The sequence below is a fragment of the Triplophysa rosa genome, linkage group LG12 (genome assembly GCF_024868665.1).
Source record: "Triplophysa rosa linkage group LG12, Trosa_1v2, whole genome shotgun sequence".
Classification (NCBI taxonomy): domain Eukaryota; kingdom Metazoa; phylum Chordata; class Actinopteri; order Cypriniformes; family Nemacheilidae; genus Triplophysa; species Triplophysa rosa.
In genome coordinates this window covers 3,030,293-3,044,730 of record NC_079901.1, presented here as the reverse complement: position 1 = coordinate 3,044,730, position 14,438 = coordinate 3,030,293, and the positions used below count along the sequence as shown (strand labels likewise).

General features: G+C 40.7%; 2 protein-coding genes across 4 annotated transcripts in view; one reads left to right on the top strand and one right to left on the bottom strand.

The window, feature by feature from the left end:
* Positions 1–14,438, top strand: part of gse1b (Gse1 coiled-coil protein b) — a 375,321-nt gene that overhangs the window by 178,245 nt on the left and 182,638 nt on the right. The gene's annotated exons all lie outside the window — the stretch shown is intronic.
* Positions 1–14,438, bottom strand: part of LOC130562495 (uncharacterized) — a 156,275-nt gene that overhangs the window by 49,477 nt on the left and 92,360 nt on the right. Inside the window, exons 1-3 of one of the 2 annotated variants that reach the window (XR_008963967.1) lie at positions 7,960–8,067; positions 7,687–7,864; positions 6,989–7,621 (exon numbers count right to left, since the gene is read on the bottom strand). The exons of the other annotated variant lie outside the window; for it this stretch is intronic. The gene's annotated coding sequence lies outside the window, so the exon portion shown is untranslated. Of the gene's footprint in view, positions 1–6,988; positions 7,622–7,686; positions 7,865–7,959; positions 8,068–14,438 lie in introns of those variants that run through there. 2 annotated transcript variants of the gene reach the window in all.

Genomic DNA, 14,438 nt, shown 5'->3' with positions numbered 1-14,438 from the left:
GCTGGAATGGTGTAAAAAATAAATAAATAAAACGGAGAGAGAGAGATCCCATGCATTTTCGTTGCCAGAATCTGTTTCTCTTGGTGGTTAATTGCAATTAGAGTTTAGTGGCACTTTTATCCAAAGCGACTTACAGTGTATTCAAAGTATACATTTGATCAGTATGTGTGTTCCCTGGGAATTGAACCCACAACATTTTGCCTTGCTAAAGCAATGCACTAACCCCTGAGCCACAGGAACAATTTATTTCATTTCATCTTTATTAAATCTGTGTGTGACTGGTGTAGGGAGGTGTGTGGTGAAACTGCTTGTACATTTTTTCTCACAGGCAGGGGCGGATTTAGTGATTTGGGGGCCCTAGGCAAATCCATGTATGGGGGCCCCAACTATGCACCATTTTACTTTACTGCAACCCTTATTTTTCTTCCTCCTCAAAGCACACAACTTTTCACCCCCAGTCAAAGTGACAGGGGAAAACTAAGCTTAATAAACACAGATACTGACTAATTAAAAAATATATAATAATGAATTCCCAAATGAAAAACATGGGATAAGTGTCTTAACAAAACACTTATATTAAAGTTCTAAAAAAATTTGATGAAATGAAAACTAAGTTACATTAGTATTAAATTTATTCAATCAAACAGAAAAGTTGAAATCTTTAATATAAGACTTTTTTATAAGACTTTTTAGCCCATAAGTAACCAGTCTAACTAAATGAGCAAAGCTCATTCACACCCTACGTTCTCTTGTAGTTCACTGAGCTTTGAACGATTCACTGATCTCTTACATTCTGTGTAAACGAACTGGTTCAAAGGAGTCATTTGTTTGCGAGTCGTTCGATCGCAATGTGCGTCATACTGGCGAACTCGCTGTGTACAGAATAACGCTGATTCAACGATCCAACTTCACAGCTAAAAACATTATAATGATGTACAGAAAGTTAATTTAGGAAATCTTTTCAAGAAATTCAGGAAAATGTAAATTGAACGTAAAACTCCTGAACAGCCGTGAAACACAGCTAATACAGCTCCTAATATAGCTCTTTTACTGAACTCTTCAGCGTCTCACTGCTGGTAATGAAACAGCGCCTCCATTGTGGCGTAACTGCAGTTACAAATGACAATCTGTTTAATAATGCACGCAGTGAAGACACTCGACATATTTTTGACGAGAGTCTAAGGAAAAACCCTGATCTGGGATTACTATATACAAAGTGTGTCCTCTCTCCGTGTTTTTTGTGGTTAACGACCTTTCGTGCATTTAAATGTGACCAAATTTCTGTACTAGTGCGTACAGTATGAATCGTTAGCACTGCACTGACGTTATTATATTATGTCTTTATGTGCCCATCGGTCTTCGCAGCGGAGTCAAACAATCTTTCTACCTTTGAACTGGCCGCCCTCTCCTACCAAGCGCACAGCGCTCTTTGTTTGACAGATGTTTTGGTCATCAGTCATTATAACTGTGTTGTCGGTGTTCATGGAGAAATACTCACCGGCACATTATCATTGCTCGTGGCCGGGAGAGTGCTGTGTCTGACGGGAGAGAGAGGCGCTGCTGCTGTAGGAGCAGTGGTGGAGTTTGTGTGGGGGAAAAGCAGAGACTTTGGCAACAATCTTTTGTAAATCGTCTTTTTTCCTCTCTGCTGGTGTAGCTGCGTTCTTTGTTGTTTTATTTCCCTGCGACTTTTACTTCGTTTTGCAGCTAATGTACCACACAATGACACTCTCGCTGTGGGCAGTTCTACTAATTCCGCCACTGCGTTAACTTTCTCTAGCTGTCGAACTCGTCTCGCGCATATACGGTGCTAATGGAATGGTCCACTCTAATCTATAATGAGGGGAGTGCCTTCGTACAGATGTAATAACGTAAAACATTAACAGGAATATCGCGACTATTTTGATGATTACTTGGGGCTCTACGTGGCTGCTGACATGGCTTATTGGTTAAGTCCACCCCTTCCTTGTGGGGGCCCCTGGTAGCTCGGGGGCCCCAGGCGATTGCCTTCCTCTGCCTAATGGTAAGTCCTGCTCACAGGGAAATCCCCCAACATGTTTTTGTGGGGAAAACGAGCACTCTTATTTTGAACGGTGGAATAAGAAGGACAGAACCGCCTGTGAACATGGACTCAAAACCCCTCACTGGCGAGGTCATTCACCGTGATGATCTCCTTCCAGAGAGAGGGAGAAGGAGTCCCTTTCTCCAGCTGCTGTCCCATATCATCCAGAAGTTCCGCCTGGAAGGCAGATTGCATGGTTAACATAAGACCTCTTACGGCCAGAACTGAGGCTTTGTAAAATGTCTGGCGGATGGACCATCTTACCGGGCAGCCTGCCTTGAGAGTGAAAGAGATGTCTGGCGATAGACGGCTCACTCTGGGTTGCAGCCACTTTGAGTCTTTGGTGCCCGGGTTTAGCAGGGAGTGCCAGGCAATGGCTACAAATTTCAGGGAAATCAGTTTCTTAACAGTTTGCATTCATTTTTTATTGAAAAAATCCCATAGGATTTTAGGTACAAAAAAATCCCATAGGCAGGCCGCCATTTCAATGACAATTTAAGATCTTCACAATTTAGCATCGCAAAGGCCTTTTGATGAGACTAACCAAGTATGATGTTGATCTGATTAATACTCTTGGAGGAATCTGTATGATGCCTGGAAATGGCAAAAACGGCACAAAACTTGCAGAGGGTTTAGAGCATGGTTTCAACAGACTGTTTTGTAGGTGCTGGAATGATACACTAGTACACACAAGATCTTTGCAATTGTTTGATTTTGGTAATAAATGGTATATTGATATACACAATTTTTGGTTGTTTTTTGATAGTGTAAAATATGTGTATGTCAGGACACAGAGACCATCCACTACAACACTCAGTTAAGACCCAGAAATAAGGAAATAGAGGAATATAGAGATTGAGGAATATAGAAGTAATATAGAGAGCGTGTGACTCCACTAGGGGGCAGCAGTCAGCCTCTGAGGCTCTTGTATGAGGATCAGGTGTCCTAGTCCATACAACTAGCATGTGTGCATGTGAAGGGATGCATAAGTCTACTTGTTCTCTGAGGAATACAATGGTTTTCCAAGTACCATGAGCTAAATAAATGTTTCATGTTCTGTGTTCTGACTGAATTCAGCATTTGAGATGATTTCCAGAGTTGTTGAACAGAAAAAATATGGGACTGATTTATTTTCAACATTTTATTTTCTATGTCTCATACGGTGTTCACAAATGGCATGTTTGGTTAAATTAAAACAAAATCTTATGTGATCGCTCTGTTAGTTCGGTTGATTTGTGTAAGTGTGAACGGTGCCATCCGAACACTGGTGCGCACCAAACAAGTGAACAGAGACCGCTGAAACGATTGTGTGCTTTCAAACGAACTTTGGCACAGTTCGAACTAAAAACAGGAAGTGATAACCAAGATATGACCCGGAAAACCCCCAAAAAGTGATTTGGTAATATAATAAGAGTGTTTATATATATCATAAAGAAATATTTTGTTCAAATTTTGTTAAATTGAAGTTATATTTGTTTTTTTATTCTCATTATCTTTCTTGATTTTTTATGGAGGCGTAGGACCACAGGAAAGGGTGGACCCCACAATTTGTAAAAAAACTGTGGCCCCCTTATGGCAGAAAAACAAATACGTGTGTGCGTGTGTGCATGCATGTGAGCGTTTTTCAATTTGTGTGAGCACTGTGTTGAACTTTGGGCTTTGAACTTTGGGGACTCTTCATGTTTATGTTAGCCCACTGTTAGAACCCTTTCTCCAACTCTTACTTTTTCTTGGGGCTGTTGAATGCAGAGCTTGGCTTTGAGTATGGATTATATTTGATAAATGTCATTAACTCAGGGAAACAGAGACTAGGACAGAGAGGGGTACGGGGCAGAAAGAAGTCATTTTTCATCATCCCTTAACCACCTCTCTTCGGTTGGACAGATTTAGTATTTGGATCTGTTGGACCTGTTGTTGATCACTTTGGTTTACACGAGGGGTCTCCACAGTGGGCAGAGACATAAGCTGTGCCTGAAATCACATACTGTGACAGTACGTACTGAATTTGAATAGCTACCTACCTATTGACCGTTAAAATAGTACGTTCTATATACTGTAGTATGAGTGTGAGTAGTATGAATACATTTCGGACATACTGCATCCACCAAGTTTTAATGTCATGTGACCCGTATGCTCTTTGACCTCTGACATATTAACAACAATCTGTACGTAGGCGTTGGTAAAAACATAATTTAGTCACAAGAAATTAATTTATTGGTATACTTACATTTGAAAAACAGACATCCGCTTTAAAGTATTTCTGCTATTTTCGTTTGATTAACCTTTGAATTTGATCATTGCTCAGCTCCCGAGACACCATGGGACACTCACAAATCTCGGTGGAAGCAGTACACCATCAGGGTATTTCTCCCCTACTGTTTTTTGCAAACAGAGGTTTGGACATACTATTCATGACTCTGATTGATACTGATTGTCGCCAAGTATATAGTATGGGAGTAGAAGATTTCAGACCCAGGGATTGTCAGACATTCTGTTCTAAAGTGACTGAGGAATTTAGGACTAGCATGTTACGATAAAACATGCAAAGAGACCAACATTTAAAAAGGTATCTGTCTGAAAGAGACTTAAACTTTTTAATTCAATTTTATTTATATAGCACTTTTCATAGTTTTCATAGACAATATATGGTATTAAAATAAGGGGTATTATTGCAGGTTTTTCTCTATGCATTTTACGTTTATGAAATTTTACTGAAATAAATACTGTAGGATTGTCAGAAACTGTCAATTGTTTAATTGAAGTATATTATTTACAATATTATAATGTGCATATTATTTTTAAGATTTACATTTACATTTAGAAATCACAGTTAACACCACAGTTGGTGCTTCTGGGATATTTACTATATTGTAATGTGCAAAGTATCAATGCAATATCAGTCATCACGATTATATATATTAGTGTCACCAATATTATGAAATGTACACAATTATAATGAGGATCAGCGCGATGATAGTAATAATCACATTAGTGTTATTGACGCTGGGTTATTTACAATAATTTTATATTTTCGTAGTGTTAACACGATATTTGTAGTTTATGAAGTTGTTTTTTTACCGCAGACAACAAATCATAGTTCAGTTTATGTATGTGAACACAAAAGCAAAGGGGATGACACACTCTTGACATGTGTAAACATAGATTTATATAACTAGATCCCTCATTCAAGCACTCGAGACACGTAGACGTGTATGCCATCTTGGAACAGTCCACTGACCTCACTTACACAGTTTGCTAAAATACCAAAACACTGCGCAGCCATGGCTGTAAAAAAACACAGGAATATAAATTCCAGAAAAATGGAATACTCTTTGGTTGTTGTCATGTGTTAGTTTAGCAAATATAACGTTTCAGTTTACACATCAGTAAAAAGGTTTCATAATCATACACGCGTATAAATATACTTGCAAATGCACAGTCACCTTGTTCTTTAGTGTTAACAAACCAGCTTGTGCAGGGTTGCCAGAACTGTGAAACAAAATCATTCATCCTGAGCCTAATGTCCGTAGTCCAAATAACAGAACTTAACATTCATAAATAAAATCGTTCGAGGATTGACAGCCTAATAACATAATCCTTGTACTTTTAACCTTTGGATAAAAAACACCCGCAGAAACGATTAAAAAAGTAACCCAATTTCAAGAGAAAATCGCAGACTTGGCAACACAGTCCGGCTCGCACCGATCCAATGTGGCGGACGATCTATGTATAGAAACAGCTGCTAATGTGGCAATGTGGCATCTAGTTATTTATATTTATGTGTATAAACCTCACACATTTATTAACTTAATGTTAGATGCTTATATCATTTAAACTACCATGAGCCAATAATTTAGCACAGCTCTGAGAGAAAACATTACGTTTAAGAGAACATTATGGGCCAGATTTACTAACAGCTTGCAGTAGCGCAAACGCCTCTTTTGGCATGAAAAGTAAAAAAATCTAGCAGTAAAAATTAACGCTGAAAATGCGTGGACACAGCTGTTTTCGTGACTGACCTTTTTTTCATATGCATTTGTAGGAGTTTCCTCTTCAGATGCAAACTGTGGTGTTGTTGCATTGGTGCACCACTAGATGGACTCAAGCTTCTGAGTTGTGTGGAGGTAGATAGGAAGAAGAAGTAGAGAGAGACAGAGCATCTGCCTGCATGCTAAGCTGACTGCTAGTTAGTGCTGTTAAATAAAAGTTACTGAAAGGAATCCACGGTCTCCAGCGTCTTGTCTACATTAAGACATAACAAATTGGTGACGAGGACGTTTTTTTACAAGATTTTCTGAGGATGGCTTCAGTAAGTGCTCCATTTCCCAATCCTTTTTTGCCTTGTCCCGGTGAGCCTGCTATACCGCTAGTCACATGGCTGAAAATGTTCCGGAACTACATGCTAGTCATCAATGCTACTGGGGATTTATGGTCAGAAGCCAGAAAACGTGCTTTGCTTCTTCATTGCCTCGGAACCGAAGGTCAGAGATTGTTTTATACACTGCCCAATACCGGTGACGATCTAGTTGATGCTATTACGGCTTTGGAACAACACTTCGTTCCGAAAAGAAATGTGGTCGTGGAAAGACATGCTTTCAGGAAACGCATACAGAGGATAGATGAAACGGTAGTACAATACATTGCTGCATTAAGAGATTTAGCGACTACATGTGAATTTGCTGACAATCTTGACGATATGTTGCGTGATCAACTTGTTGAAAATATTGCTAACCCTCGCATTCGTGAAAGATTATTAGTGGAATCTAAATTGACACTGGAGACTGCAATTACAATTGCCACACAGCTAGAGACCGCTGATGCTCAGGCGAAATCGCTGGCTACAAGTAACTTCGCTCCAGTTCAAGCTGTACATGCCACTCCTGCTTCTGGACGACAGCATCATAAGGCCAAATTCAAAGCACGTACCTCATCAAAACCACCTGCTTCTGCTCCGTCAGCTCGAACATGCTTTCGCTGTGGCTCTGCTGGACATCTTGCAAACGCACAGAACTGCCCCGCTGCATCTGCTAAATGTAAGAATTGCAATAAGATTGGACTTTTTGCACGAGTCTGCCGTTCTGCTCCTACTCATTCAGTGCATTCAGTTGAATTGCCAGAGGTCTGTATTCTCCATCTGCCTGGAGCGACTGACCGTCTGATGTGTGAAGTGACCGTACATGCCTCACCTGCTGCTACCCCTGTGTCTCTTCAACTTACTGTGGACTCTGGTTCGTCTGTGTCCATCCTGCCGAAACAACTGTATGAACAGCATTTTCGCACTGTGCCGTTGCATGCCCCTGCTGCCCGTTTAGTTACTTACTTACAAGAGCCGATTTCAGTACTAGGATGTTTATCTGCTACAGTCACTAAATATGGCATTACCTGTCCTGCACACTTCTTCATTGTTGACACTGGCACTGCTTTGCTAGGCATGGATCTGATTAAGGGACTTCAGCTGCAAATTACTGGACACACTGTGCTGCCATCAGCACAATCCGCTCCAGTCTGTGCTCTCTCCACTTCTCCATCACAGCGTGCTGCATTAGGCTGTGTGAACAACTTCACACACAAGGTGAACATTTCTGACTCTGTAACCCCTGTCAGATGCAAATTGCGTCGCTTACCTTTCTCCGTGAGAGATGCTGTTTCCACAGAACTGGAACGTCTCTTACAGGCTGGTGTGATCGAACGGATTGATTCTTCTCCATGGGTTTCTCCGATTGTTGTGGTCCAAAAGAAAACGGGGGGGATCCGCATGTGTGTGGACTTGCGAGGGCCCAACAAGGCAGTTATAGTAGACAACTACCCATTGCCACACATGGAGGAGATGATGACATTACTGCAAGGTGCAACTGTGTTTTCAACTATAGACTTGGAAAGTGCATACCATCAGGTACCTCTTCATGAAGATTGCCGGGACCTCACTGCTTTTCTTACACACGAGGACCTCTTCAGATTCTGCAAGGTACCTTATGGCTTGGCATCTGCTCCAGCTGCATTCCAAAAGATGATGGTCATCATTCTAAAAGGAATCCAGAACATTGCAAATTATCTGGACGACATCATCGTGTGGGGACGCTCGCTGCAAGAACATGATCAAGCGCTAGAGAAGGTGATGCAACGTCTCAAAGATGCTGGGTTGGTGTTGAATGAGTCAAAATGTCAATTCAGAAAACAGAGCTTGAAGTTTCTAGGCCACATGGTGACGTCGCAGGGTATTCAGTTAGATCAAGAACATCTATCTGCAATAATCGATGCACCTGCACCAACGGATGCTGTTCAGTTGCGTTCTTTCCTGGGTCTTCTCTCCTGGTACAACAAATTCATTCCTAATTTCGCGTCCGTGGTGATGCCTCTGCGTGAGTGCTTGAGAGATGAGAGTGGATTTCGCTGGTCTGATGATGCTCAACAAAGCTTGGATGATGTGAAGAAGCTGCTGGTTCACAGTCCTGCGCTTATACTGTTTGACCCGGAGATGCCGGTGGTCATTTCTACTGACGCGTCTGCATATGAACTAGGTGCTGTCTTCGCTCAAATTGGCACTGATGGTCAAGAACATACTGTCGCTTTCGCATCCAGAACACTGTCCTCAGCTGAACAGAAATACTCCACTGTTGAAAAGGAGGCTCTGGCGTGTGTCTGGGCGGTGGAAAAATGGAGAACGTACTTGTGGGGTCGCAGATTTACGTTGCGGACTGACCATCAAGCGTTAACGACACTGCTGACCACAAAAGGGACTGATAGAGCTGGTATGCGTATTGCTCGGTGGGCTGCTCGGTTGCTCTGTTTCGACTACATAGATGAATATCGTGCTGGATCTGAGAACTACACTGCAGATTGTTTATCCCGCTTGCCCTTGCCTCTTCCTTTGGATGCTGAGTCGGATACAGAACCCGAGTTTGTTGCTTTACTGTCTTCTGGGCCGATTGCCATATCCCAGGAAGAATTTGCTACTGCCTCTGCTCACTGTTCTGAACTCTCTGCGTTGCGCGCACAAATTGCGAGTAAATGGCCTTCATCTTCCGCTGCTGTGGATCCTGTGATTCGTCCATACTACAAGCTCCGACATGAGTTCAGTGTGCAAGCTGAGTTTGTGTTTAGAGGATCTAGACTGGTTGTGCCTGGAAAATTGCGTGAGTCATTGTTCCGTATTGCACATGAGGGTCATCAGGGAATTGTGAGATCGAATCAATGCCTGCGTGAGATGTATTGGTGGCCAAACATGGACACATTTGTGATGGAGAAAATTGCTGCTTGTCATTTATGTCTTTCTCTGGACAAAACTGCGAAAGCCTCTGCTGTTCCACTCCAGCCTGTTCCTTTACCTTCTGCACCATGGGAAAAACTGGCGATAGACATTGTGGGCCCATTCGAGACTGCTGTCTGGGACTGTCGATATGCTCTGACACTCACTGACTATTATAGTAAGTGGCCTGAGGTAGCCTTTACTGCGTCTGTTGCAACAAAACAGGTGACTGCATTTCTTACCTCTGTCTTCAGCAGACACGGCAATCCGACCACTCTGGTCAGTGATAATGGGCCTCAGTTCACTTCTCCTGAGTTTGCTGCGTTCCTGAAAGACAGAGATATTAAGCACATTCGTACTTCAGTGTATCATCCTGCTGCAAATGGTGCTATTGAACGCTTTCACAGAGTTCTAAAGAGTACAATACAATCAGCAATCCTACAATCAGCACCATGGAAATCAACAGTGACTGACTTCCTGCAGATTTACCGCGCTACACCTCATGCTGTAACAGGTGTTTCCCCATTCAAATTGCTTCATGGAAGGAAAATGCGTACCCGTCTCAATGTCCTGAAACCTTCACCTTCTGGTCATGAGCCGACATCACTGCAGAAGCGTGTTTCATCACGTCAGAATGTCATGAAATCTCGCTTTGACCACAAGCATCATGTGCGACATTTCTCTTTTCGACCAGGGAATAAAGTGCGCATTAAAAAGTCTGTACATGTACCAAAAGCTTATCCAAAGTTCACTCCTCCAATTGAGGTCAGGAAAAAAGTTGGTCCTTACACTTACCTCTTGGATGATGGAAAAAAGTGGCATGCATCGTGTCTTGCACCCGTGCCAACTAGAGAGTTGGATAATGGAATGACAGCCAATGCTGAAAACGTGATGCCCTCTCATTTTCCATTGTCTGGAAATTCAGTGTCTTCTGATGCTGGTCCTAGAGAACAACGTCAAAGACGTGAGCCAGGTTGGCTAAAGGACTATGTTACTAGTCACAGAAATTGACATGGACTTTTGCACACACAACATACAGTACATATACTTAAATGAAAGTCAAGTACTGAATTGTAATTAAGTTGTTGGTTCATATTGTTTGTTGCGTTAAATACTCTTCTGCATTCAATTAATGTGTTGCTTAGTGTAATTCAATTATGTGTGACATTGTTGAGGCATGGCAGATTTGCTGTTCTTTCTGTTTCATGTTACTTATGGGTTACAGGAGCATCGTTTAAGTAAAATGTGGTGTTGTTGCATTTGTGCACCACTAGCTGGACTCAAGCTTCTGAGTTGTGTGGAGGTAGATAGGAAGAAGAAGTAGAGTACGGAGCATGTGCCTGCATGTTATGAGTTAGTGCTGTAAATAAAGATACTGAAAGGAATCTACAGTCTCCAGCTTCTTGTCTGCAATAAGACATAACACAAACTTTATGGGAGGAGAGTATTTAAATGAATCACGCAACACGATTTACTAATTAAGATTTGCACTCGTCATTGTACTGGTATTTGCGGCTTTATTTAACACCCCAAAAAAGCATGTCTTAAACCGTGCGCTAATTTGCGCTGATCTTAATAGAATGCGTTGGTCATTATAGTAATGAGATATTGCGCGTGTGTTTTTTTATGTTTGTAAATCACCCGCAGAAATTTCCACTCGCATTGGCGCTTTTTTTAACTGCGCTCTAGCGCTATTTTGACCTGTTTAGTCATTTGTCATCTTGATGTGTTTTTTTTATCAGACAGTCACTAATAGCTGATTTTATACTGGTTTAATACTATTACCCATATTACTTTTCTCAATCCAAAGCTTGACAGATAAAATGAAATCCCACCCTACATTATCTTCTCAGCAAAAGTTAGTGTATTGTGCATGGTGCTTTGTGTTGTTTTTTTATAAGTATATGTTAGAGAAAAGAGTTGGATTCTTCAGAAGAGCTACTGATGGATTGGATAGCCTTTCATATTTAATTTGTTTTGTCTAATGTGCTGCTGAGGGCTTTGGTGAGCAAAACACAGGGGGAATTGGACTAAAGATGAGCAGGATGTGTTTCACCTCTTAGACACACATAAGCACACACATCGGCACCAGCCCTCAATTATCAGTACATCACTGCACCCGTGTTTGCGTGTGTGTGTGCTTGTGAGAGAGAATGCCAGCAGATGGAATGTGACCGCTGAAGTGGGTAATTGCCGACCCTTGACCCCACGCGGCCATGCAGATCGATCTTAGTGATGACAGGGTCAGTTCATGCTCATACAGCTGTAAAACACACGTGAGCTGTGTTAACACACAGCCCGTCTGATGCTTTTCACAGGGAATAGAACATTATAGTGTGTGAGCTCTGTAATTATCACCTTTGTCTGTCAAACTACTATCCTTCAGTCACAACTCACATACATCTTCCAACACAAAATAATATCTATCGTACTGGAAGAGAGATATTATTATTCGATTAATCTAATTAACCATGGACTGTTTTACCTAGTTTGTTTGTGCTGTACACATGAAAATCTTGCCAGTAGGTCACTTTTTCCTATTGCTAGACCAGTGTGTGTGGTACAAAATGAACCTCACAACATTGGAAAACACTTCAACTGTCCCGGCAAAAGCTTACATTTTAGCTCCAGCATGTGACCTCTGACCGCTGAACTGACCACCTGCTCTCTGCAGTACAGGTAAAGCCCAAAGCAGGGATACAGGTCAAAGATCAGCCACAGATCTGATCTTTGCATTGGCCTTAGGACAGACTGTCATAGCGGACAAGAGGTCAACCGTACACTCATAAACGAGATGACCTTTGCATTCCTGTCTGTCTTTCTCCATCTCTCCTAACTCTTTGTTTTTCAACCCACCTAATGTCAACAATCACAGACTTGCCCATGCCTTCTGTACAAACATCCCTCCTCTGCAATTTTTAACATTTGATTTCATGAAGGATGCTTTTTTAGGTTTAAAATCTTACATAATGTTACTGTACAGTGAAAGACTTTCTGTTTACCCAACAAGGATAGATATAATAGATAGATAGTCATATTTAATATGTCATTATTTTTAGTAGATGTAATTCTGGTCTTAAATCCACATAAAAAATCCACATTTATTTATTTATCTATTAGTTATCGATTTCATCCTTAAGACAGATAACAGTTAGACAGTAAGACAGTCTAGTCTGTATGTGTGAGGGTGAGCGGTCAGAGATCATGAGGACGTGGGGGGGTTTACTCTGATGTGTTATTTAAAGAGCGCTCCATGACCCAGTGCAGGGCGAGCAAACTGCTTTAGACAACCCTCAGAGACTAGGGAGGTTGTGTGGGTCTTTGTGATGAATGGGGGAGCACATTGATCGGGTAGGAATGCAAGGAGTCAGGCTGCAGTCAGGGAGGTTGTTGAAGATGGCGGAGTGCAGTTCTGAAGAATGCACCGTGACGAGAAGTGGAGGAGTATGGGATTACTTTTGTGTCAATAAAAATGAACGCAAACTTTAAAAAAACGAACAAAAATATACAATGAGAAAGAAAAAAAACACTTTGATAATGAAAACAATAAACTCAATTGCAAGAATGTGATGATTTTCAAATAAACTGCTATTTTTCTTAACAATTTTCTAAGTTTCGTTTTTGCCAATAATAGTTTTGAATTCGCTGCTAGATTTTTCATTTGCGCTTTTCGAGTTTTCGTTTACACTTCTCAAGTTTTCGTTTGCCTTTCTGGCACAAATCTCATGTGTGGGCGGGATTTATGGCCACTTTACTTTCATTGGTTAGTGAGATTTGGATTGACAGCTCCCTGACCAGGAAATCGATACTGAAGACAGTGCAGCGGATTAGAGAGCAATCTGCTTGTGGTTTTCTGTATTGTATTGTTTTAGTGTTTGTACTTAAATTACTTTCTTATTTTGTTAGTATATTAGCAGGGTTGCCAACTTTCACGCACTTAAAAGTAGGACACGCTTCCAGGCTCTATCACGCCGTAACAACAAGCCAACGTCGAGCAAACACAGGATAGCTAATCATATTCACATTCAACTTTACGTGGGTTTAGAGGCCGTCAAAACAGCAGTCTATAATTTATAATTACAATGATACCAGGAAAACGAGATCCCTGGTGAGTTTTGAGGAGATATACAATAAAGTGTTATGCTTCCAGTTCATATTTATAATTTATAGATTGTAATCGTGGTGGCATTTTATGTATTGTTTCTATCTTTAAATCTTTGTTTATATTTTAAGAAATCTCTCTTCTGCTTTTCTTTAACCTGTTTTATGTAGGTGTGTAAATACATAATGAAATTATTGTTTGCAAGAGGCAGACTAAATTAATAAAACATTCTAAAGGCCTCTAATTGTGTCACCTTATGAATTTGTTTTTTTGTATCGTTTAAAAAACATAAATGTATTGGTATTGTTTTATGAGGTGTACTTTCTGTAAATGTAAAGAAAGGCGTATAATACTGTACATTCACCATGAGTTTAAGAAGAAAGATACAGTACTTGAATTATAAGTGGACTTAATTCTTTAAAAGGAGACTGTATGCAAGAGCGACATCGTTATCCTTCTCCTCAGCTGGACACAAGTCACCCTCAGGTACATTTATGTAACCTAGATAATAAAATCACTAAAAGTTTTTCTGTACAGTAACTATGCAGCAATGTTTTCAATTAGCACGTTAATTTCTCACAACCCAATAATCTGTAACGTGTCTTTATTGGATGTTATAATGCAAGTTGTTCGTTCCTTTTTAAGAAAATTATCTTAATAGACCATAAAATAATACCTGACAAAAAATATAAAGCACACAATAAACGAGCTAAGTAAAGACAGAATTGCTACTGTACAGGAATAAAACTTTTAGCGATTTTCTTTATTATCTGAATTACATTAATTTACCTGAGGGTGAGGAGGACGCTTGGATCCACACCGCACATCACTTACCAACTTCAAATACCAATTACTAATATACTTATTAAATAAGAAAGTAGTTTTAAGTACAAACAATAAAGATAACAGCATGCAGATCATTCTCTAAAATTTGTTGCACTGTACTGTCTTTAGTATCGACTTCCTTGTCAGGGAGCTATCAATCAAAAACTCACTAGCCAATCAGCGTAAAGCGGCCATAAGTCCCG